A 25,465-nucleotide genomic window follows, 5' to 3' on the forward strand; every position below is an offset into this window, starting at 1 on the left:
TTTTTTTTCGACCATCCAAGAATCTTAAAAATAATATCAATATTGTACAATATTGAACAATATTCATCTTCAAATATTTGTGAAACAAATAGCTCAATCACATCTAAAAACACCGAAATACACGCTCCAAAAACATTTCTTTCCATCGACCAACAATTTCAAAACACCAACCAAAAAAAAAAAAGAAAAAAAAAAATCGAAAGAATTCCCCTAAGTGCTTGCATTCCCTCTAATTGATACGAAGGAAAACGTTCAAGAGGTTGCAGAGAAAACAGAGGGACGATTGCACCGCAGAAAGGGAATCTCCCTCGTTTTTGCCCTTCTCCCTTTCCCTCACTCCAGCTTTTTTCATCTCGAGTCACTTCTTTTCACTTTCTCCCCCCACATCGCCTCCTCCACCTCTCCCCCTCCCCAATTTTACACGAACTCCGCTCGATTTTCGTTCAATCTGCCGATAAACACGCCCCCTCTTCCCCTTGCACCCCCTTTTGTTCCCCTTTATCGTTGGACCACGGCTACCGACTTGGCTCCGACAATTTAACAATAGCCAACCTGCTGGTACCCCCCTCCCCACCTGCTAATTTGCTCCGAATTTTTAACTGCATCCCCACTTGAAACGGTCGCGAAAAAACCTCCCTCGCATTTCATCCCCTCCTCAGCGCTCCCCATTGTTCTCCTTTCTTCCTCTTTCGCGAGACAGCTACGTCCGCCTGTCCTTCTTCCTCCTCCTCCTCCTCCTCCTCTTCCTGTTCTCTCTTTCATCTCCCTTCCACGTGCAATTTGGTTGGAACACACGTGATGGTGGTGGTGGTGGTGGAAAATTCTAAAGATAGGCCACCCCTGGGCTCGATGCTCGCCTCTAATCTCCACGTTTTGTCGCCACGACAATTTATCGCGTATGGCTAACGAAACGCGAGCAAAAGAAAATGTGCATGGGGTGGATATCCGCGAAAACGCGACGATTTTCAATTGCAATGCCACGATTTTTCGATTCGAGGGAGTTGGATTTGTAGATCCAAGAAACAAGTGGAGTAATTTTTGGGATTAATATTGTGAAATATTGAAAAGGTATTTGGATAAAGCCTATTTGGAAAATTGTATGTTATATGGGATTCTTTGGGATGGGTTTGCAAAGATTGCATGCGAAATTGTATTCGAAAGCCTTGCTCACAAAAGGAAAAGGATATAACGTATTTTTGATGATGATTGCGAAAGGAAAATAATATTGCAAGAGAAGGTTTTGGAGGGTGAAATAAATATAATAAAAATTGATATGGAAAAATTCAATTTAAATTATGTGTTGTTGCTTCGATTATATGTAATCAATAAATAAATTTCAATCGATATTTTTTGTATAAAATCACAAAGATGGGAATAATATTAATTATCCTGAATAGTATAATGTGATTTATATAACGAGTAATTATTTTTAATTGTAAAATTTTTAATGACATTTAATAATTTACTACGTTTTAATTAAGATGTCAGGACAATTCTCGTTAATTTAAAAGCAGTGTCGCTAATTAATTCTGCAGTGAAAATAACCTACGAATTATTTTTTTTAAACTTTCCTTACATTATATATAAGGTAATTATTCGAGTATTACAAAATTCGAAGGAGAAAACGCTGTTTTAAATATTTACCATCTAAAGAATGAGAGAAGGATCACTCTGTACGAATTTCTCGGATAGAATTATCCGCGGATTCATCTAGTTGGAAATATTATTCTTCGAGGAAGAGATATCAGTGTTCAGTAGAAGTCAGATACGTTATATGCATGCTCGTAACACGCTTTTGATATTTTGTTTTTTGATAAGAAATAGCGTAGGGAATAAAATAGAATATTTCTTGAATTCTTTTCTTCTCTTTTGTTTTCTTTTTTTAAAAAAAAATATTTCTCTTCTTTAATAGTTATCGTTGAATAAATGATAAAATAAATTGTAATATTTTATCATATCGGATTAAATAAATTTCAGGTAAAATTATATGGAGCAAAAAGTATAAAATTCAATTTATTTTAAAAAATGTAGTTTTTTATTCAATGAAACGAAAAATGCATTTTCACTTGCCTTCGTTTGTATTCGATTTTTATCATTAAGATAAAGATAAATAAGAGCAAACGCGAGTGTCCTGATTCGTTTGTCGTGCAGCCGCAAATTGCGAATGCAAATACATTGATGGCCGTCGTGTTTATCAGTATACTCGTAGCTTGTTAAGTCTCTGGCCGACTTAAATCGTCGGCAAATACGAGTGGTTTTCTTGGTAAAATTTCGAGGAAAAATTCGAAACGCAATTGTTTCTTTAAAATTTTAACATATCTTTCGAAACAATTGTAATTTTCTCTAGAAATTATTTTACATTTTTAATTTTTTATCTGCTCTCTTTTTACTTGCATAAAATTTTTGAATTTAGTAGTTCTTTTTTCTGTTCTAAAGTATAGAAAGTGTAGTATTTTAAATTCAAAGAAAAATTCACGAAAGAAATTCGTAAAGAGAAAATTCTTAAAAATTTATCAAGAAAAAATTCTGCATGAAAAAAATTCTCGTTTTAATTAACGAGTCTATATAAAAATTTATTAACAGATCTAGAATAGAAAAATTCTTAAAAATTCAACGAGGTCCAGCAATAAAGATTCTTTAAAGTCCAACAAAAAATGCGGGAAAAAATTCTTAACAGGAATGAATTTTTAATGATCCGATAGGAAAGATTTCTGTTTCAGAGTTCATGCTCTTCTAGAGAACTTTCTGGAGGAAGATTCTTTAAAGTATTTTTCAAATAACATTCTAAAAATTCTAACAAAAACAGAATATCTATATAAGAAAAATTGTTTATATTAATCTAAAGGGAAGGGGAAAAAAAGGAGTCAAGAAAAAATTCCAAAAACTTAAAGAGTCAAGAAAAAAAATTCTTGAAAGCACACTGCATGAAAAAGAATATTTAACGAGTCATTCCTTAAACAAAAGAAAGTTTTTCTTTTCTAAATGTCTCGTCTTATACAGGGTGATCCAAAAATCATATTACATTTATGCAACAACAGACAAGAATTCAATCTCATCTTGTATTAGTTTAATTTTCAAATTAATTCCAATTAAAGATTCAACACGAATATTTTCACTCATGTTTTCTTATATAATTAATCAAATTGTTGTTAAAATAAAAAATATCAGGCAATACATCTGATAATAATAATTAAAAAATTTTAATACATATTTTTATACAATTTTTCTTACATATATACGATTTACTAAAATCGATTTACTTTCGCAGTTACAACATTCATTCGTCCCCGTCTTAATAGAGTATTCGATTTTTCACAAGACTATAAAGAAATTCCACGGGTTCAAAGATATTCGAAAAAATCTTGGCCATCGTATTATCTGTGCACAGAATTTTCGATTTTCCCTTCAATAGAAAAATTGACGAAATGATATCTGTTCGAAACACGAATCACGTAAATTCTGAACACACAAGCTAGTCTGGTGAGTCAGGTTGCCTTCGATAACATGCTATCGAATCCCGTCATCGATTTCGGCCACCGTGAAGCATATAAAGAGATTTCGATACAGAAAATTTTGCGAAACTGAGTTTCATCATCTCAAATGGGATATACATCAGAGTTTCGAGAAGTTAATTTAAACTTCTGCCTTTTCAATTCAAAATATCAAAGATTATACACATTAGTTGAACATCTTTTTATTCATTTCTTTTAATTATTTATATTATATATATTATTTTTAATGTTAATGACTTTTTTTATCAACTCTGTTTCAAAAGTGGTTGAAACCATTTTTTCTTTTTCTTATATGTTTTTTTTTCCTCTTCTTCTTCTTTATAATAGTGTAACCGATGTTGAGAAACGTTTTTATAGATCGAGAAGAGCTGTGAAGTGAGAAAAAAAGAAATTTATGATTCTTTTTTTCGCTTGGAAACGTTGCTCGTTTCACATTCATAAGTATTTTAAAATTCATACGTATTCCTACGTAAAAAAGAAAGAAAAAAGAAGGATAAACTTTGACGCGAATTCAAACATAATAACAAATAACATCAAGGCAAAAAAAAAAAAAATTTAACTGCATAAACTGCTCGTTATATTTAGAAAATGAGAAAATCGTTTTTATGATAAAGAAATAATACCTTCTAATAAATAACAATTTTTTGTAAATTCATATGTTCTTTTAGTTCTTTGAAACTTTTCTAAATTAATTAAACATACGCTTATACTACTTGCATGCCAAAACACGTGCATGCTTGCACTACTTATTCCCATAATATACGCGCACAAAGTTTATCTTTTAATATTTTAAATTGATTAAATTTCTATCGATATTTCCAAAAAAAATAAACTTCTATAAAAAAAAAATCAGATATTTTTTTAATCCTCTAATAAAATTCGAATAATTTCAAACTTAGAAAAAAATGTGATTCGTCTCGTCGCGATTTTATATTACACTCGTGACAACTCGAAAATAGTATTTTAATTAATTGCACTTAAAATTGGACTTGTTCAAAGTTGAGCTCGCCTTCCAACTTCTTTTCATCGAGCCACAGAACAGCGGAAAGGAATCGGGAAAAAGCGTAACAAAGTTTGAAACGGCGACCAACGAATAACTAGAGGCCAGCCAGTTTATGTACTTTGCCGTCCAACTGTCCAACTTATTCGTGGCTTTAACGACCACGTTTTAAACTTTATTATTTATTCCCTCTCTTCAAACATCCACCATTGAAATCAATATATCGTTAGTTTACCAATAGAATTATAATATATCTTGGATTAAAAACAAAATAATTTTCCTTTTTCTTCTCGTATTTCTTCGTTGTTTCCCTCTTTTCATTATTTATTCATTTTTCTCTGGTATCTTCAGCACAATGTATAACGAGATATACACATATCTTTCGATTTGCAAACTCAAATCTCGTCGAAATTTGGATCGGAATTTTGGACGAGAAGAAATATCGAAGAAAATAGAAACGTAACGCTTCGTCAAATTCTTATCCTGTCCTCGCCTCATCCAATCAGAGATAGGATTCGTGGAATCTTCATTAACGCGGAGAATGGATCGAAAAGGCGAGCATCGAACTCCCGTTCCGCACAAATCTTCATCCCGCATCTGGAAACTCGATGGAGAATTATGCTCAAAGCCACGCTCAAAGGGGCGACGCGACCTTCCGAAAGGAAAGGCGACCCCAAATCCCCGTCCTCCATCATCCAGTTGCTTTCCAGCAATTTGCAAAGTCGCGTGTGCACACAGGCGGCCGAGTTATCGACACCGAACACCGAGCAGGAAAATTTCCAAGTGTTTCTTGGCTCGGTGAATTTTCGTTTCACGAGGGTGGATCACGTTTCCCTTAACCCCTCCTAGCTTCGAATTTAACGCGTCGACGGAGATGTCTGTTCGAGAATGTATAGGAGGTGTTCGAAAGGTGTTAGAGGGGTCGATGACTTCTTTCTTTTCTTTCTCTTCCCTTTTTTTTTCTTTTTTCTTTTTTCGAGTGATTGAAGTGATTTCAACCATCTTATTGACAGTGTTAAATTGACAAATAATAAATAAACGCAATAAATAAACGAATGAACACGTTTGTTTAATAAAACATATTAAATTGCATCTACCTATTACAATATATTTGAAGCGTGTGAAAGAAAACTAAATAATACCAACTTAAACATTAAACTGCCAACATTCGATAATAAAACTACTAAAATAAAATTGTGTGATGAATTTTAAATAATTGTAACAGATCTTCTTCTTTTTTTTCTTATCAATTTTAAAAAACAGGCGTGAACGGGTGTCGATGACAACGAACAATTCGATTTTAAAAAGAATAAAAATTTTACAAAAAAACTGACGATTGTTCGTTGAACATAACCTAACTTTCTTATCGTATCTGTAAACGGTTAATAATAAAAGAAGTGTATGATAGAACGATCGACGCGGGGGGATAAACGGCGAATATCGGCAAGCTCTGCTCGAACATTTAGACGTTAGGGTGGGAAATGGGGGATGGTGAGCCGCGACAAGAATGGTATTAAGGTCATCCTCGCTCGTAGGAAAGCGTGTTTCACTTTTTGAAACACCGTCCGTGAAAATGGGATTGCATTTCTGCGCGGTAAATGGCAATTGCCCGCCACTTTTTCTGCGTTAGAGAACATATATATATATATATATAGAGAGAGAGAGAGAGAGAGAGAGAGAGATGGGGGGGGAGAAAATTGTCCGGCTTTACGGTGATTTTTCGTTTCCTTTCTTCAATTTTGTGTCTCCTTCTATTAGATTCCTTTTTCTTCACCCCCCAGGAAGGGGGCTTCCTTTCACTTTTCCTATCGTACAACTTTTTTCGTTTCTTCCTATTTCATCCTCCTCTCCTTATATTTTCATTATTTTATTTTACTTTGTTTTTTTTTTATTCCATCATGGCGGAAATAAATATTTTTTTCCGCTCATCGAACGACTTTTAAATAATTTCTAATTTAATCTGTTTGGTTTTATTCGATTTGCGTTGTCCTTTTTCCAATTTCCACTTTTAATCTCTTCCTCTCTTTTCTTCTTTTTCTTCTTCTTCTTTTTCTTCTTCTTGTTCCGTTCGCAAAGTTCGATCGCGGGAAATCCATTCGTGTCTCTCGCCTCGTTGTCACACTGACTTTTTCCGCACGGTCGCGCAAATTTCGACGAAAGTTTGACGAGTTATTCGTTCCATGGACTAATCTGATTTTATCGTCGAATTAATTCTCTCGCCCGCCGTGATTTTCGTTACGCTCGTGACGACGATATCGTTCGCGAATATTCCCAATCGTTCCAGATTTTCATCGAATTCTTATTATTGGGGGAAACGAGTCAATTATTGGATTATGCAACGTGGATCGCGAAAATTACTTGAAAATCTAGCGAATTATCGTGTTGAAATATGTATATATAATACGTATTTTAAAATATTGCGAAATGAGATAAATTCGATGAATTTAAAAATATTTTTTTTATTAAAAATATAAATAGAAATCGTTTTATTATTAAAATTCTAGCAACAATTCGATACAAGTGAATAAATAACGTTTTTCAATTCGAAATACAAAAAATCGAAAATCTTCAACGAGATATAAATCAAACATAATCTATACCTAGATGACAGCTCATTCGTCCATAATTCACGACACTTACACAAACTCGTGAAAAATATCAAGATATATATTCCAGTCATAAATCCAAGGTTTAACGAGTCTCTGACATTATCGAGTTTAATTCCCGCGCAAATAAATCCGAAAATTTGTTCAATCCTGTAAAAAAAGGGAAAAAGCAAACGAAAATATCCAAACTTCGTTTCCACTATCTAACATACTGCCTATAAATCGAAGATTCGACGTTCGAAGCGGAAATGTTCCGCGAATAATGAATCAAATTGTGTCCGCCATTTTGCCACGAAACGTTAAATCAATTTTATATTATCGATAAACAAATCCGCCCCAGTATTATCTCGTGTCCGTCCACGATACGAGAGATTTTCGATAAAAAAAAAAATCCCTAGCTGTCTGCGTTATGAACGTTGTTTCCCTCCTGTTCGATTTTTTCTGCCGATATGTTGGTACCGTGTGAAAGAAAATTGTACCAGAATGTCGAAACAAACTTTTACATTCTGTCACTCTGAAAACGAGTATCGATTGCGGGGGGAAAAAGTATTTATATCATTTTATTTGTATGATATACGTATTCCCTTTCGCGTATTTTTATGTTATGTGTTAGAACATTCTTTGTCACAATTAAGATAGAGTAGAAAAAATGCGAGCAAATGTTGTTATTCGACGAGTAAAAAAACAAATATATTACTCTTTTATTATTATTTTAAAAAAAGTGTAAATTTTCTCAATGTTTTTATCATTCTGTTAGAACTGTTTCAGTTTTAAAAGAATCATATCGATATCTATAGCACCTTCGAAGTATCTAGAAAAGTATCTAGGGAATAAATAATTCCTAGGAACTTTTACTGCTCTACTATTGAACTTTTAAAGGATCGCTTACGAAAAAACTAAAAGATCAAAGACTTATTAAAAGACTTGTTCATTTTTCTCTATATTTTATAATATTCTTACAAGACAATGACACAAAAAAAAGGATTAAATCCCATAAAAATTTTAAATCTCCTAAGAAGTTAAGTTTCAGAGGTTAAGTTAGATTAGAAGAAGAAAATTTTCTATTTGGATGTTTTAAAATAGTAAAATATAATAATAAAATAATAAAATATTAAAGTGGACCTTTTAGCTTTTACATTTTAATAAGTATTACTATTAACTTCGGTATAAATCCTCACCAAGTACCCAAATGATTTGCTTATAAGCTCACAAGCTTAGCGTGTCTGCACCCAAACTTGCAGCTATGCAGGAGGAGAGAAGAGGCTACAAGGATAAAATGTGCCGTGGCCTTTTAACCGGTTAATTTGGCTGGGATGCAGAAAATGCAGTCATAATTCTTTCAAGCATAAGAAAGTTTATTCTTGGATTCGCCATAACATGGGTTAATGTCATCCATTGGAACAGGCTTTCAGTGATATATATATATATATATATATATATTATAACAATACAAGTAATAGCTTTTTTCAATATTTTTTGAAAACATTGAAATATCTTAAATAATATAGTATGATAGTTACATAATTAAATGATTATAAAAAGATATAAAAAATTTATGAAAGATTTATAAAAAATTCAAATCAACAAAAAAAATCGACATTATCTATATGAATAAATTCCAACTTACTCGTAATAACTTTCACGTAACAAATCTTTTTCAAAGAAAAAATATCTTTCTAACTAATTGTTAAAATATCCAAAACGCGTCCAACATTCTCGTAATTATCGTGAAATCGAATAATCGACTTGAAATCATTGAAAAACATTCGTATAGCGTAGAAACGCACACGGGGCCAAGCCGAATATCGATCTAATTCTCGAGAGAGGTGAAAATCGGGGCTGACACGTATCAATCACAAATCATCTGGTCGAAAAGTTATGGCTCGGTCCATTTTTCGAGGATCGATCAAATCATTTCCGACGAGGAAATTTTTTTCGAAACTTTTTTTTTTTTTTTTTCCCCCAATTAATCGTTCTCGAGCGAGATTCTCGTTCAACGAAATGAACAAAATGGAGGCAACAAACGCTAGCGCCACTTCCGTTTCACCGTCACCGTATCATTGAAATAGCGTAAAAGATTCATTTTCATTTGGTGATTTTAATTATAATCCGCCCAATTTGCAGGAATTAAAAGGAATATCGTTCACACTGGGCAAATTAAATTCGTTTCGCGATACGCTTCGCTATTTTAATGAGCTTGCCGAGTTTTTGTGAAAGCGGAAGTATATTGTTTCGTCAAATTATTGTTCGTGCCGGTGTTCATGAATGTTCGAATAAATATTTTTTTTTTCGTGGAATTTATTTTCTCGAATAATTATGATGATGGATGGATGGATGGATGGAAAGGAATTCTTTGTTTTTACTTCTCTAATTATTCTTTTTCAATAAGTAATTCTTTTTCAATATTCTTTTGGTGATTTGAATATTTAAATTTTTTCTTTTTATGAGTATATGTTTGCACTTTGTTTTCCAAGTAATTAATATGAATAAAGTATATGAATAAAGTATACAAAAGAAAGAGAAATTTTTGTTTTAAATATCGATTATTAACGTGTGTATATTAAAATAAATAAATTATTAGAAAGCATTTTATAAAATTGGGATTAATATAATTATTGGAAATTTATTTATTTACAATGACTTTAATAAATTAAACAAAACTCCAGCAAATTTTAATTTATCCCGTTTTAGCAGAGAAATTCTATTTCCTTTGGCATATTAAATGAAACTCTACAAAACTTTATCAATTCGATTCATCGTGAATGGAACTTCCAATTCTGAAAAGAAAATCGTCGCAAAATTGTATAAATTAAAGGGGATATTTTAAGAAAACTCATCTTTAAAATCAAATTGAACTCTACAAAGTATTTCAATTAAGTTCAGAACGTGGGAGAAAGATTTTTAATTTCTAAATAGGATTCGTTCCTAAAATCTGATAGATACATTAAATAAAAGAATTGCAAATTTGACAGATATGAATAATATTAATGTCGTTAGATTACTTTATTCTATTTTATACATTATGTATAAATTAACATAAATTATATTAACAATCCATTTCTGTATTTCTGTAATAGAAAGCGAGTAAAAATTAATTTAATTTTAATTAAGTTCAATTGAGCGTTTTTAATGGTTCAACGATACCAATTACAAGGAGAAATTAAAAAAATTCATTTTCACAATCTAGGTCTTCGCTAATTCAATTTACTACGTGGAAATTTCCTTTTTTCTTGGAAAATTATCATAGAATTTTATAAATTAAATAAAAATAGGATATTATATTGGTATCACCAAAGTAAAAAAAAAAGATTAAAGCAGTTTAAATTAATCAACATTTTAAGTTAAATTTAAACCCTCTTACTTTTATTTTATATCACTTTTTGCAACATAAATATCAATACAAAATCTCTTCTTTTCCAAAATCTCGTCCAAAAAAAATTAGATTAGCACGTTTAACCTAATCTAACAAATTTTATATTACGTAATCTGATCTATTACACGAAACAATATCCCACAAAATTATTTAATTCTATTCCATCGTCAAAAAAATTCCATTTCCATTACAAACTTATGAAAATACTTATGAAAAAAAAGTACAAATATGGAATCTCGTATTGTAACGATCGACTGAATTAAGAGAAGTATCCTTGACGGAATAAAAATTCCATTTCCACAAGAGAAATCATCGCAAAAATCTTCCCCTCCCAGAAATTCAATGCCTCTTTTCATCCCTTTCTTGTACACGTATCACAAGGGAATTTCGGTCGCCTTAAATAGCGAGCATCTATTAAAAATTTCTACGGTTTCTAATATCGTCCCCAATAGCCTTTTGTGTTAAAGCCTGTAAATTATTCGAGTCGAGTCGACGAACAAAACAATTCGATCGAGGAAAACATTTAATCGAGTCACGACACGTAAATACAAGCGTCAAACACACGCCGAGGTCGTTTCGTATATAATTTCTAAATAGAAATATTAAATCGAGTATCAACGTCCTTGTTTCGTATCAAAACATATATAAATATATATACGTCGAACATTGTGAATTTTGGTTATTATTCCGCTGGCATTCAACGAAGCATAACGTGTTACAGAATATTTCCGTACGATATACGAGTGAGAGTGGATTTTTTGAATCGAATCAAAGGGAAAATAATTTTGATAATTTTATCAATGGAATTAAAAATTAATTTGTTTTTTTTTATATAAAGAAAATTAATTTCTTTGAAATATAATTTTTAATATAATTTTTCTTAATACGTACTACTATAATTCATGCGTATTAAGATGGAAACTTCATCTTAGAATATTTTCTTTCGAAATTTTTCTAATTTTCAATTAATTTTCAGAATAAAATTGGATAAGGAAGGAACGAAATTCAAGGAACGAAACGTCTTCTCCTGAGATACGATTTTAAAAATGATTTATCAATTTATCAGCAATGGATTAGCATAGAAAATAATTTATTTTATTATTTACTCGTTGTGTGACTTGCAAAACGAAAACGATATCCATTATGTATGAAGAATTATGGAGAAGGCAAATGAGATTCTTTTAATCTTCAAATTGAACATTAACGACGAATTTACCAATAACTCGAGCAAATCGAGTTACTCGACCGCATTTCCGATTTGAGTTTAATGGCCCTACAAATCTGATGATGTACGTATTATCCATCACGATGGAACGATCTCCATTCACGATTATAACATGGAGACAATAGATCTTTCGAAATGTTATTGAAATTATGCCATTTTTTTATCAAATTTAAATCTATCTACTTTTGTTACATTATCATTATCTTATTTTACTTTTAATTTATTTTAATTCTTTACCATCATATCTTCTCTAAAAATTTCCTTTTCTGGAATTATAATATTTCTCTTTTCCATTTAGAAATGTAAAAAAAAAAGAGAGAGAGAAAATGTAAGAAAGAATTGGAGAAACATTTCCTTCTGAATTTTTTTTTTTTTTATTTTCAATTGTATTATTGAAAATCTTTTAAGACTTACATTAACATTTTCTCTTTCTAATTTTCTATCATAATTTTTTTTTTTTGTTTAATTTCAGGGACGACACAACAAAAAAATTTAATGCATCTTTCGATGCGTTATAAATTTCAATGCGATGTAATCTAAATCTAAATGTACATCTCTTTGGAAAATAAAGGGAGAAATCGTTCGTGGAGGATTTTTTTGTGTGTAGTGAAAAATAATCGAGACGCTTAAATGCAGAGGTGTATATGATTTTTAAAAAGTATCAATTAACGTCCGTTAAAATGGAACGCGTTCGTTCCTCGATTTTTTCCCTTTTCTTCCTCTTTTTCTTTTTTTTTTTTTTTTTTTCGAATAAAAGAACACGTCAATGCAATATTGCATCCATAAAATTCGAGACACTATTCGTAATTTACTGTTTTATCATGAAAAATCTCGTGAATCTCGCGGAAACATTTAAAACGATTCGCTCGGCGTGGAACTAGAAAGGTAGTTTAATTGGTAGTGGTACAAGGATTCGAATCGCGTTGATTAAAATATTTGATTGCACATTTTGAAATTTTTATTTTGAGAACGAACAGTTGAAAAATATTTGCGATAATTTAAACAATATATAAATTAATTCTATAAACTTGTTATGAAAAATTTATACTTTAAACGACAGATAAGCAGAATTAGATAAGCAAAATCTCGGATAACAATAACATTCCATAGTAAAAATATAAATTGGAAAATGAAAAATTGGAAATATTTTTCACGGTTCAATGTTCAACTTTCCTTTTATAGATAAGAAAAATTAGAAAAAAAAAAAAGAAAGGAAACTTGTGCAAGAATTATAAAATTATCGCAATTTTTCCAACAACAGATATATCTATTTACACCAAATCAATCTAAAATTGAATTTCTATTTCTGAATCCGAGGAAAGAAAAAAAAAGAATTAAAAAGAGAGGAATCCCCTCTCTTCGTCGTTCCCTCTTCCCCCTCCCCTCCATTCCTAGTATTCCTGGATGACGAAAGATCGCGGCCCCGAAGCGATATTTATGATCTGAAACGGTGGAGAAGGACTGGTTGGAGATACACAACCCGTCAAGTCCCCGTAACTACATTGAAAAGGGGGATTTCACGCTCGTTGCTCAAACACCGACACGGATACACAACGTAGCCGGCGATTCCGTTTTCTCTGCGATTTGCACAATATCGCGTACGTCAGTGTCATTTGCATTCTCCTATTGCATTCATCCTCATCCCACCGAGCCGAGTCGGAAAGAATCGTTTCGAAAAAAAAGTGTCCACGTCCAAAATTCGATATATCCGGCTCTGTATGTATGTATGTATGTATGTATGTATTTCTTCTTTTTTTTTTTATCTTGGTTCGATCAGTGGAAATTCGAAAGATTCGATTAAAATTTTTTTCGTTTCGTTTCGTCGTGGTATTTAATTTGCAAATGTTGGAGGAAAGAATTTTTTTTTTTTAAATGAACGTGTTACGATAGTTCGTTACAGCGAATAAGAGGAAAAATAGGAGTTCAACAATAAGCAAGTAGAAAAATTACTTAGAAGCTAGAATTTTTTGAAAAAATAATATTTTCTATGATTCTTTGAAATTTGAATAGAGAGGGAGAGGGAGGAGAGGAATAAGTGGCGTGGAAAAATGGCGAAGCTAATTTTGAACGCGAAAATTTTTTCTTGTAATTTTTTTTTTTTTTAAATTAATAGCGAGATGAAAATTAATTAAATTGGTCTATATTTTAGAATTCTTTTCTTTTTACATCCCTCTTCTTACACCCTATAAATATTCTTTAGGGCAGGATTTTATTTTTATTACTGTTTTATCGGCGATTTCCTCCACATTCCTCTCGATTCTATTTTATTGGAAATCGGTTGATGTCGGTGGATTTTCCTGATTATTTTTCGTTTCATTTCCCATCAAGATAAACCAAGATAAACCAACGGGAAGTTTGATGATATTGAAGTTGTTTCTCTCGAATATTTGTATTTAAATTAACTTCTGTAGAGGGTAAATAATGGTTAATAGGAAATTTTTCCAAGTAGTGTTAAAAAGATAAAACGAACTTTTATGATCGGTTTTTAATATTGGATACATTTTAATAAATGGGGAAAATTTCTTGCTGGTTAAATAACAAATGTATGATTATTTAAAAAAAAAATGAAACGAATTTTAAATATATTTTTTTTCGTTGGAAAATTTTGAGAAATTTTAATATCGAAATATCGAAATAAATCGTACTTTTAAATAATTCCATGATGATTAAAAAAAATACCTAAAATCTGTATTATTTTCATCACGTTATTTATTATCGAATTTATTTATCTTGTCAAAATTAATTTCTTTTGTTATATTTTCCAGCTTATATAAATTTTCATTATTAATTTTTTATATCAATTCCGAAATATAATGCATATAGATTAATTACAATTCACATTGTTTATAAAAAAGAACACTATATTTTTTTTTTATAAACAATCTCCAATTTGAACATTTTTGATCTCGCTCATTAATCAAAAATTTGTTATTAATATCAAAAAATAGATTAAATTTAACCTTTCAAGTAATGGATCAATAAAAAAATTTTTAGAAAAGTTTTTATAAAATAAAATGTCTCGAGAAAAATGGCAAATGTTGAATAAAGTTAAATAGAAAAATGTATCATCATGCAAAATTTATCGTGAAAAATTTTCATAAAAAAAAATTTTCGAACTTTGAATTTTTTCCAATTCAAACAAACTAATTTGACTTTAAAAAATCTTTTTAAAATTTATCGTTTTTTCTTTTCTTGTTAAATATTCGTTTTATTCGAGGTAAAAGGAAAAGTTTGGTGAATATTGTTAGCGAGTTAGATGCAATTACGAGCATTATGCTCCCTCTTGTTGTAAACTTCGCTCTCTCTCGACATACTAGTCACCCTAATGAGTGCTATGTGCTTAGGAATACGAATGCTTAAAGCTGTTACACCATTTTCATGCTGAGTGTTCATATTTGTCAAATTGCAATGTGTGAATTACGAATTCTACGAGAAGAAAAATTTACATAATGGTATTAATAATTAAATATGTACTTTAAAAGATCTTATTCTCGACGCTTAACAAATTTATTAACCATTTTAACCATTACTTATTTTTGGTTAAAAAAAAATAATTAATGCAAAATGTTTATTATAATATAAATATTTTTATGCTATATCGTAGATATATCGTAAAAAAAATCTTATTATCAACCAAAATGTCATTTCTTAATTTTGAGCAATATTTAATTACAATTAATTATTTTACCGTGATTTTTTTTTTCCTTTAAATTTTATTTTTACGTAAAATTGCACAAATATCGAAAAGTGCTCAATGGAATTCATCGATATTGATTTTAGCTTACTTTTAAGCCAGCTTTATTTTCGATATGTATCAAAAAACTTTAAATTTCAAAAAAACGAAAAGTCCCTAGGTTTACTCTCTTATTTTCAAGATAAATTTTTTAAAAATTTGATAGCTAGAAGAAGATTTAACAAAAATTTTCACTTCATTTTACAAAGTATACTTTTGTAAATTAAAAAATTATGTCATTGCAAAAATTAAAAATCTTTTCGTCCGAAAAGTCAGTCAGTGCATACGCGTGCACGCATAGTTTCTTGGGGAAAGATGATAGAGAAATTCAACTTCTTCGCGTAACTGTTATCTAACTTTTATTTGAGTTATTAGCTTCGTCGAGGGAAACTTTGAATATATTTTCCCACGATAAACGTGGAACAAGATCCATTCAAAATATGTTCAACGATTGTTACTCGTGTTCAATGATGTTCCTGTGATAATTGTCCACGATATGGAAATTTGAAATTTAAAATTTTTTTGACATATATCGAAAATAAAGCTGGCTTAAAAGTAAGCTAAAATCAATATCAAAGAATTCCACACGATATATCCACGAATTATAGATAAATGATTTTAAATAGAAATAACGCTTGATGAGCGAAATTTAAATATTCAACGTGATATATTTATTTTCGTACTTTAATCTGTCATCTTTGATCATTGTATTTCTTTCGTATTTTATTAGATTAAAACTGGACGTGTCGAATCTATTTTCATCTGTTTAAATTGTTCCAATAAGGAATTAAAATTTTCATATATTTTTGATCGATAAATAATACTGCATTGATTTATAAAAAAATTTATGATGATTTATTTCTTTAAAAAAGGGAGAGAGAGAGAAAGAAAAAATTCAATAAAAATCGATAAAAAATGTCAAATATTTAATTGAAAAATTTTCACGCATGGATAAACCTTATCCAATCGCTACGCTCGAAGAAAACAGATGGATAAATAATACATAACCCCCGAGATAGTATCCTTTCCTCCGTTTTTTTCCACAGCAATCACGAAATGGCGTTTTTTTTCTTCCCTTTTTTTTTTTTTTTTTTGCCGGAAGACACGCAAATGACTCCGGTTTTGATACGATCCGCAAGAAAAACGAATCCACACGCGACACTCGAATCCCCGTGCACTCGGCTGTTCCAATAACAACCATAATTCCGGACTTTCTGCCGTGTCGAGCGAATTTTTCCCCGGATTTTTTTGCGCGGCTCACCTTTGTCTTCCCGGGAATAATCCATGAAAGTGGAATCGAAAATTTCCGATTCGAAAATCCGGTGCGCCTCGGAGAGAATCGGTATGAAATTTTTTCCCCTCCCCTCTCCCTCGAATATTCTTCTACTAACCAAATTAATTAATTTTACAGATCCTGCATATTGGCGTAGAATAAGAAATATAATTGTTTTGCAATTATTAGAGTGAAAATAAATTACGAATAATTGTCTAGAGGAAAAGGAGAACAACAAGAAATACAATGCTGCTGGAAGATCGTACGAGATTAAGTATTGAAAAAAATTGATAAATGAATCAATGTGTTATCAAAAATTCCCTATCTTTCCTCCTAAATTAATAATAATAATCCAAATTACTAAAAATACAACGTAAGTATTTACACTCTGCACAATATATATAATAAACTCGCGATGAATACAAATAAAAAATGAAACTTATTCGCCATTCGCTATTCATTTGAGGAAGTACAAAAGCAAGGAGTGCAAAGTTCTTTCGCGAATCGAATTACACCGATTTCGCCGCGAAGGAACGAGGAATAGTCAACACCCTAATTGGGAACCTTTTTCGTAATTGGGAAATCCTCCCTCTCGCGAGTTTGGATCCATCACTCTGGTTGAGCAGGAAGGAACAATCCTCGTGTGACAATCCTCGTTTCCGTCGGCGGAAGTTTGGGAAAACGGGGGGAGGGGGTTGTCCAAACCGCCGGAATTCGAGCTGTAAATATAGTTTCGTGGGAGTGAGGGGACGCGAACGAGGCAGAAATTCGATTTTGCCTCGCGGAATCTGCGGTCCGCAGAGGTGTTCCGCAGGAACGTAACGACGACAAAGCGTGGAAACCACGCGTGCCATCTCGGCAATCCGGCTGTCCTAACTAGGAGGCCGATAAATGGACGGCTTGATAACAGTAATTTATGAGAGGACGACGAGAGGAGGTCGGCTTAATTAATCTTTTGGGCTTGTAAGTAATTGAGCGAGTTTAAGTTCAAGTTATTTTTGAATTATTAAAACAGTGATTACGTTGTGATCTCGTTTCGTGTTCGCTTGTTAAATCAAATTGATTTATTATATATTTGAATTAAATTTAGAAAGATTTAATTTATTCGATACTCCTCCCTATTCAAAAGTGAAAAATTAGAGGTGGAATTAGAAATTAATAAAATTTCATCCGTGAAAGAGATTTAGAAGGGTTATATAAATTGTTAAATTAATTCGTAAGAAAATCAGTCAGGATCTAAGGTCTTTAAACTTGTTAAACCCTCTTCGAAGTCGAGTCTTCGAAGTCGAGTTTTAAGTCGCAGTCGCGTGTATACTGTTCTACCGAAAACATTCTATTGGCGTAGAAAAAAACTTTCATGGGCACTTTAATTTTCAAGGAAACTCGAGAGAACATGCGCCCGAGGATATATAACTGAAGAAAAACAATTTTTCAGAGGAATTATTAAAGTAGAGGTGGAAAGAGAGAGAATGTAAAAATTTAATCGTAGAAATATATTTTTTTCTGTGCTTGTGACGAAGAATAATGATAAAAATTTCAAAATAGAAGAAAAAAGAAAATGAGAATTAGATTGTACAAATGAAGAGTGGAAAATTATTTTCATACTCTTATGATTTTATCAAAAGGAGAAAATATGCATGAGGTATAAAATATTCAAATAAAGAAAACAATAGAAAACTGAAGGATACTCTTATTTTTAATTTTAATTGTAAAAAAAATGAAGAAAGTTTTCAGAACAACAGGGAATTAAAAATTCCCTTATAACTTTATCCAAACAAAAGAAAAATGCATCAAATATTGTATACCCAAATAAAGAAACTTTCGCAATAGAATTCTAAAGATACATCCACGACTTGCGAAAAAGCGAATCAATATTAAATCAAGAAATAGATCCAAATGAAAAAACTTTACAAAGAACCAAAGAAGCTGAACCTATTTTCAAAACTTCAAGATTTCAACAGATTATAAAAATTCAATTTTCAGCTCGCCATCTTGCAAAAGTAATTTCAAAAAAAAAAAAAAGAAACAAAATCATATGGCAAAGAATGGAAAAATCCCTTGTCTCCTCTAAAAAAAAAAGAAGAATCTCCAAAGAGCCATGAAAATTCGATTTCTAAACAACGAATTTCCACAACGGAACGCAATCAAGGCGTTCCAGTTTATCCATTATCGCCAACAGAGGAATACACTCGTCCCCTATGTCGCGTTATCTCTTAACCCGCTTAACAAATTCTTTGCCCTCGCTTCGAGATGTCCTTTTTTTTATTTGCCTTTTCATCCATCGTTCACGCTTTGTTTCCACCATCATCGCCAGATACCCGATCGCGTAATCAGCGCGTCGAACCCCGTACAATAAGAATGCAATCCTCCTCCTTCTCCTCTCTCTTTCTCGTCCTCCTCTCCCTCTTTATCTCTTTCCATGCTTTCTTTTTTTTTCTTTTTCTCTTCCTTCGTTATTTTTTTTATCGAGAGGGGAAAAAAGGCTCACGTCCCATGAGGACGTGAATTCTATTAGTTACGCGTTCCCATTTAATCATCGAGATTGAAATTTCCTTCGGAGAAAGGATCGATTCGAACGAATCTTTCCTATTTTTCGCGCCCAATGTACATGGATATACACGAGATATACGGATATATTATTATGGATCGTTTCTTTTATTTATTTTTTTTTTGTCGTGGAGAATCGTCGTTCAAGGAAACGGAGGACTCTTATCGAGTTTCGAGGACCTTCGATTGAACGAACCGACGATGGCCTATTTTTATTTCCGCAATTTCGGCGCTTTGGGGAACTAGGGGTGAGAGGTGTGTCATGTTGGTCAAGTATGACTTATTTTTTTTGTATGTGTGTGTATATATATATATATCTTTTTTTCAAGAGAAAGAAAGAAAGAGAGAGAGAGAAATTGGGTGAATTTTCGATGATCGAGACTTGGAGGAATTTGTATTGCAACATGGACAAACATTTGACAAACTGAAATTGTAAAGATTTACAGAAAAGGATTTTCAATATTTGGAAGGTAATAAATATTTCTCTATTTAAACAGAGATTTGTGAGATTTTCGAAAGAGAAACGCTTAATATTTGCACGAGACCTAAACGAGATATAAAAAGATTCTTAATGAAATATTACAAACAATTAGAATTCGAATTAAAAATATTAATCAATCCAAATTAAATTTGTCTCGATCCATAACGTACATAAATAACGTACATAAATCAAACGTTATAAATATTAAAAAAAAAGAAGTTAATCAATCTACTAAATTTATTTCGATCCATGTAACGACGTAATCACGAGTTCCATCAATTATCGAGTCTAACCCCGCTTGTCATTGCCATTTTCCCCCTTTTCCTCAATCACTTCCTCCAACGAACCCATTAATCACTCCTCCCAACCCAAATTAACATTAATTCAACGCGATTAAAATTACTTCTCACCCATTATTTCACTTCCCAAAATATTCACTGTTTCGGCGAGTATCCGATCCCCTCCCTTCTCTCCTCTTCTCGAATTTCGCGGGAAATTCGAACGAGAAGCTCGCATTCGCGCCGTTCAAACATGAAAATGCTTTTTCCCTCTCTCCTCCCTTCTCCCCTCAAATATATCGACGAGATTATAAATCGTCGCAACAGGGAGGACCTTCGAATGACCACAGGCATTTCTCTGTAAATGACGGGTGCATATTACGGCGGAGTGAACCCCTTCGTTGTCGTAAACAGGACGTAATCATTATTTTAAAGAAAACGCGGAATGCGAAAACTCGGCGTTCTAGATGAATGCTGTGCCGAGATTTCCCACCTTGGCCGCCAGGAATTAAGCCATTAGGAGGGAGGGATCTGTGGATTTCTGCAGCCCCGTTGCCGCGTAAAGCGCAATGTAAGAAGTGCAAATTTTCATTTTCTTGGAATTGAAGGGATTTTAATAATATCCGGGTGTGTCTTGGTAATGGAATAAAAAATATTTGGAATAAAAATAATTGGAATAAAAAATACGGAGGAATATAAATAAGGTGTTATTATCTTGTCAAGAGTGAGACGAGTAATAAATAGTCGTATTGGGAGTAGAAATGGGGGAGGATGGACAGTGGAACAAGAATTAGCGAACAGACAAATAGAATAAGACAATCATGAGTCGTCAAGTGGAGTGAGGCAAACATTGCCAAGATGAGGGCAAGATACTCGAGATAATTATGGCTGAAAAGGTAGAAAAAAAAAAAATAAACTGTTAATTGCACAAATGGAATTGATTTGTTGAACGATTAAAAGAGTTTGATTTCGGAAAATGAGAATTCATGAGAATCGTCCTCATTTTTCGTCGAAAAAATAATTTTGTCGATAGATACTTGTTATAATTTAGAAAATTTTTTAATCTATCGAAGTTTTTTGGAATAAAAATTAAGAGGTTTGTTCTAAAAATTATATAACTTCAACGATTATTCAATTATGTTTCTTCATACTGCTACGATTTATAGGCAAGAAGAATGTTTGTGAAATCGAGCAATCCAGATATTCAAGGATGGTTGATGATTCGAAAAGATGCATGAAGATCTTGAACGTTCTTTCAAAGAATAGAAATTTATTCTTAGAAAATCTGGCGTAAGATCGAAGTGACGATATTTACTCCACAACCTTTGGATCGAATTCATGCACGAACAAAATATTTTTTACACAATCTTCTCCTCGAATCTAATTTCTATTAAATTTCGATTATAAATTTCCAAAATTTATGATGAAAATTATAAATTCCATCCATTTACAAAAAAAAGAAAAAGAAAAAGAAAAATTCAACGAAAGAAAAAGATTCTCTCGATGATTCATTCTTGTTCAAACACAAGCAACCCTCTAAAAAAAAAACTACAAAATTACAAAATTCAAAAGAAAATAATAAAAAAAATTTTCCACTGAAAAAAACATTCTCCCGATGATTGGATCCTTTTCTAACACGAGCAATCTTTGAAAAACATTCCCATAAAATTACAATCTCCACACGTCGCAACGAAATAACCAAATATTCGATCGAAGAACCAGAGAAAAAGAACTTATAACAAGCATATAACACTCGTTCTGACCAAATCAAATAAAACCCACTTGCCAATCTCGAGGCTCAATTACAATAATTCTTCCACGAGACACGGATATACTTTGCAACAGTTAGACGTCTTTCACGGTGGACGAAAATCCACGCGAAACGATCCCGTAATTAAAGGGTGGCGGCCGGTATTAAAATCGGCGAAAAGGGGTATACATAGTGGATCAGAGAGCCGCGTCTTTAGAAATTCTCGGATCCTCGTATCCTTCTCTCCTCGACAAGTTTGGCCGCTCGTTACGAGCCGAGCCATTAACCTTTGAAAAGAAATCCTCCTCGCTTTCTTCCTTCCCTGTATAATTCCGGATAATCCTTTCCTTTCGGGGGTTTCCGAAAAAAATTTGAGAGCCGACGACTCATTAGATTTTCTTCTCCCTCCTCCGATTTGAGTCTCGATTTGAGATGGAGTGGAACTATTTTGCAGAATGGTTTTCGAATAATTGTGGTTGGAGGGTAAGAAGATTTGGCGGAGAGATTCTGGTCGAGATTCTGGTGCGGTGGACTATGTTTTACGAGACGGTTTAACGAGTGGGGGGAATCGTTTAACTCGTTGCGTTTGGCGGTGTGTATCGTTTAATTGTAAATTGTGGGGAATTTTATTGGGAGATAAATGAAGTTCAAATGGAATGCTGATGGCACTAATGAACGTGTACCAGGTTTCTGGGATTTCGAATTCTGTTGTTGGTAATAACGGTTTCTTTTTTGTTTACTTATTAGCAGTAATTGAACTTCTATTTTATACTTTATCAAGAAATATTGTTGGAATATATGGATAGAAATTTAGATATACGCATCGATGAAATAAATAAATATACAATTTTTTCCTCGACACTTACGACGACATTTTACAATTTCAATTCAATAAATAAATTATTATATCACATGTACATACGTATATCATTAATCAGAGTATTATAATTTTAAACACGATTTATAAAAAAATATTCGACAAAGATGAAAAATCAAATTCCCATAGCAATGAAAACAATTCAAAAAAAAAAAAGTATTAAATACAATCCACTCTTACCTCTCCCTTCCATCTCTCCTCCAAAAAAATCTCAAATAATCACCTTCACCTAATTATTCCATCCTCGTCTCTCTCACCAACCCCGCAGCATCATTAAGAATGCAAACCCGGCACGGAATCTCAGGAACATCAGCAGCGTGAAATCGCAACTTCCCCCTTCCCTTCCTCCCCCTCTTAATGGGACGATGCGACGTCCCGGAAGCGCGAAAAGGCGCGGGAGACAAAGACCTCCCCTCTCAAAAGGAGGGCGAAAGAAAGAGGAGGAAGAAAAGCGCCCCCTTTCCTCCTTTTCCTCCTCCTCCCCCTTCGTTTTTTCATTCGCCAACTTCTCGAGGTGGCGAGAAAGAAACGAGCAAAGTATCCTCCGCTTAACGCAGAGTCAACTCACCGCGGTTTCTTAACGAGAAAGGAGGGGTCGAATGGAAAGAGAGAGAGAGAAAAAGAGAGAAGGAGAAAGAGATGAGGGAAAGAGCGGAGAGAGAGAGAGGGGGGGAGGAAGTTGGCCGAGAGACAGACGGCCTATTCATCGAGCAGCTGCACCCCGGCTCGCGTTTCGCGATATTAAAGGGCGCCACGGGTCGACCTGTATCGGCGCCCGTCGCGACGTCGGCGTCGTGGATATACGCGCCGTAAACCTGGCATCTACACGGTGTCCGCGAAAAATTCTCTGCAATTCTGCGGATTTTCGTTTAAACGGAAATTCATCGCAATATTCGTTGAATCGAATGAAAGAAATGGCAGAGCAAGAGTCGAAAAATCTCGAATAAAGTTACCTATAATTTTTATTAATAATTTATTTATAACATTTTATATCCCGTGACTACTTATATATAATTGAGATTTTTTTTTCGTATATAATTTTGGCCATGTTTGATATATTATACAATTATTTGCGATTATTGTGCTTTGTAACGATAAATTATTAAAAGTTATGAAAGTAACTTTATTTGTAATTGCAGTTATTAAATTTTCCCTATCACCGTGGAAAAGAAATGATTGATACGATTATTTCTAATTCTAACGTGTGATTTCGTGTTCTGATTTTATAATGATTATTAAAGGAGTGCATGTAAAGGATTTTGGTGAATTTTAGAAGATTCGATTTTATACTATTTTATCGATTGGTTAATTTATTATATACTGTTCATATTGTGATTTTTTATTTATATAGAAATGGATTCGAATCTTTTTATTATATTCTTTTTTTTTATATTCTAAAGAGAATATTTTTGAATATATTTAAACCTTGATAGAATAGACTCGAAATTTTCACGAATTATTCGTAATTATTCTTTTTGTTATTCTATCTTTATCACTCTTGTTCTCTAGAATATTTTTCAAAATTAATAAAAAAAAGAAATAGAAAAACGAGACATTGAAGACAAAATATAATTTTTAAATGTTACAAATTCAATCAAAAAATAATGCTTATGAAAACATTTTATCCATTCTCTAAAGATTTTACACCCTGTATATAGGCTTATCTAGCTAAGAGATCTCCACCCTTCGTAGCTAATAAAAATTTTTATTTCCAGGGTTAACTGTAGATTTGCTCGTATGACGACCATTACAAGGGAAAAACGTCAATTCTTAGAAGGAATATAAAATGAAAATATAAAAACATTCGTAAAAAAACAAATTAATAGAATCGTGGATGAGTGTATTGAGGAGATGAAAATGAAGAAAGAAGAGAATGTAAAGAATTTCAGGAAATACATATTATGGTGAATCAGAGGATTCAAAGGTAATTTTATCGATTGTATTAGTTAATTTATTAGATGATCGATAGTGATGGGTTTAAACTGCGCAAAATTACTGTGGAATTTTATCGTTATACTCGAATAATGAGATTCGGAAATTTGCAATTTAATTACAAATTTAATGTATTTACAGTTAATTTATAATGACAGGAAGTTTGGTATTTGACTATTTGCATAAATTCCACGAATTCAATCCTGCTAGCGTGGATACTGCAGTGGAAACGTTCGTTGTAGAAATGATCGTTTACAATCGAGATTTACAATCGTTTGAAAACTTTTTCATTAATTTGCAACATAGTAAACCTTTATACAAGAAATATTATTGATACTGTATAATCGTTGCAGAATTAATATCGATTCATGGGAAAGTTGTTCTCGAAAGGATTTCGAGTTTCTGTAATTTTGGTGATTGAAAACACGTTTGATGCATAGAATGGTTATTGGTAGTGATGAGTCTTTTGACATGGTATAAATTCATTGGAAATTTCGTACGAATAAATTGTACACTACTAGTATATTGGTATTGAAGAGAAATATTGAAAATTCGGTTATCGACATTGTTTGATCGTTGTAAAATATTGTTTTATGTTTCTGGAACAATAAAGTATTCAAATTTATAAAAAAAAGAAAATATATATATATTCGTAATTTTAACGATTGAAAAATGATTGTTGGTTGCTCTCGAATAGATATATATTTATAGAATTTCTATGAATAAATTGTATACGTATTGCTAATAATAAGGTATTGTAAAGGAAGTATTGGAAGGATCCATTGGCAAAGCAGTATGTAAGACAGCTATAACAATTGAATACTTGCATATATGTAAAAATGGTATTAAAGCTATTGTCGTTTTTCAGACTATTTTTT

The 25,465-nt window shown here is 32.1% G+C and overlaps 1 protein-coding gene across 4 annotated transcripts in view; it reads left to right on the plus strand.

The window, feature by feature from the left end:
- Positions 1 to 25,207, plus strand: part of LOC122716276 — a 49,661-nt gene extending 24,454 nt beyond the window's left edge. For 3 of the 4 annotated variants that reach the window (XR_006346984.1, XR_006346987.1, XR_006346988.1), the window contains 6 exons: positions 11,468 to 11,780; positions 12,189 to 12,354; positions 16,861 to 17,095; positions 17,193 to 17,685; positions 24,371 to 24,579; positions 24,729 to 25,207. The gene's annotated coding sequence lies outside the window, so the exon portion shown is untranslated. The remainder of the gene's footprint in view (positions 1 to 11,467; positions 11,781 to 12,188; positions 12,355 to 16,860; positions 17,096 to 17,192; positions 17,686 to 24,370; positions 24,580 to 24,728) is intronic. The other variant, XR_006346985.1, reaches the window with a different exon arrangement.
- Positions 25,208 to 25,465: the final 258 nt, after the last annotated feature.

This window comes from Apis laboriosa, unplaced genomic scaffold (genome assembly GCF_014066325.1).
Source record: "Apis laboriosa isolate Shangri-la unplaced genomic scaffold, ASM1406632v1 scaffold43_cov150, whole genome shotgun sequence".
In the NCBI taxonomy this organism is placed as follows: Eukaryota; Metazoa; Arthropoda; class Insecta; order Hymenoptera; family Apidae; genus Apis; species Apis laboriosa.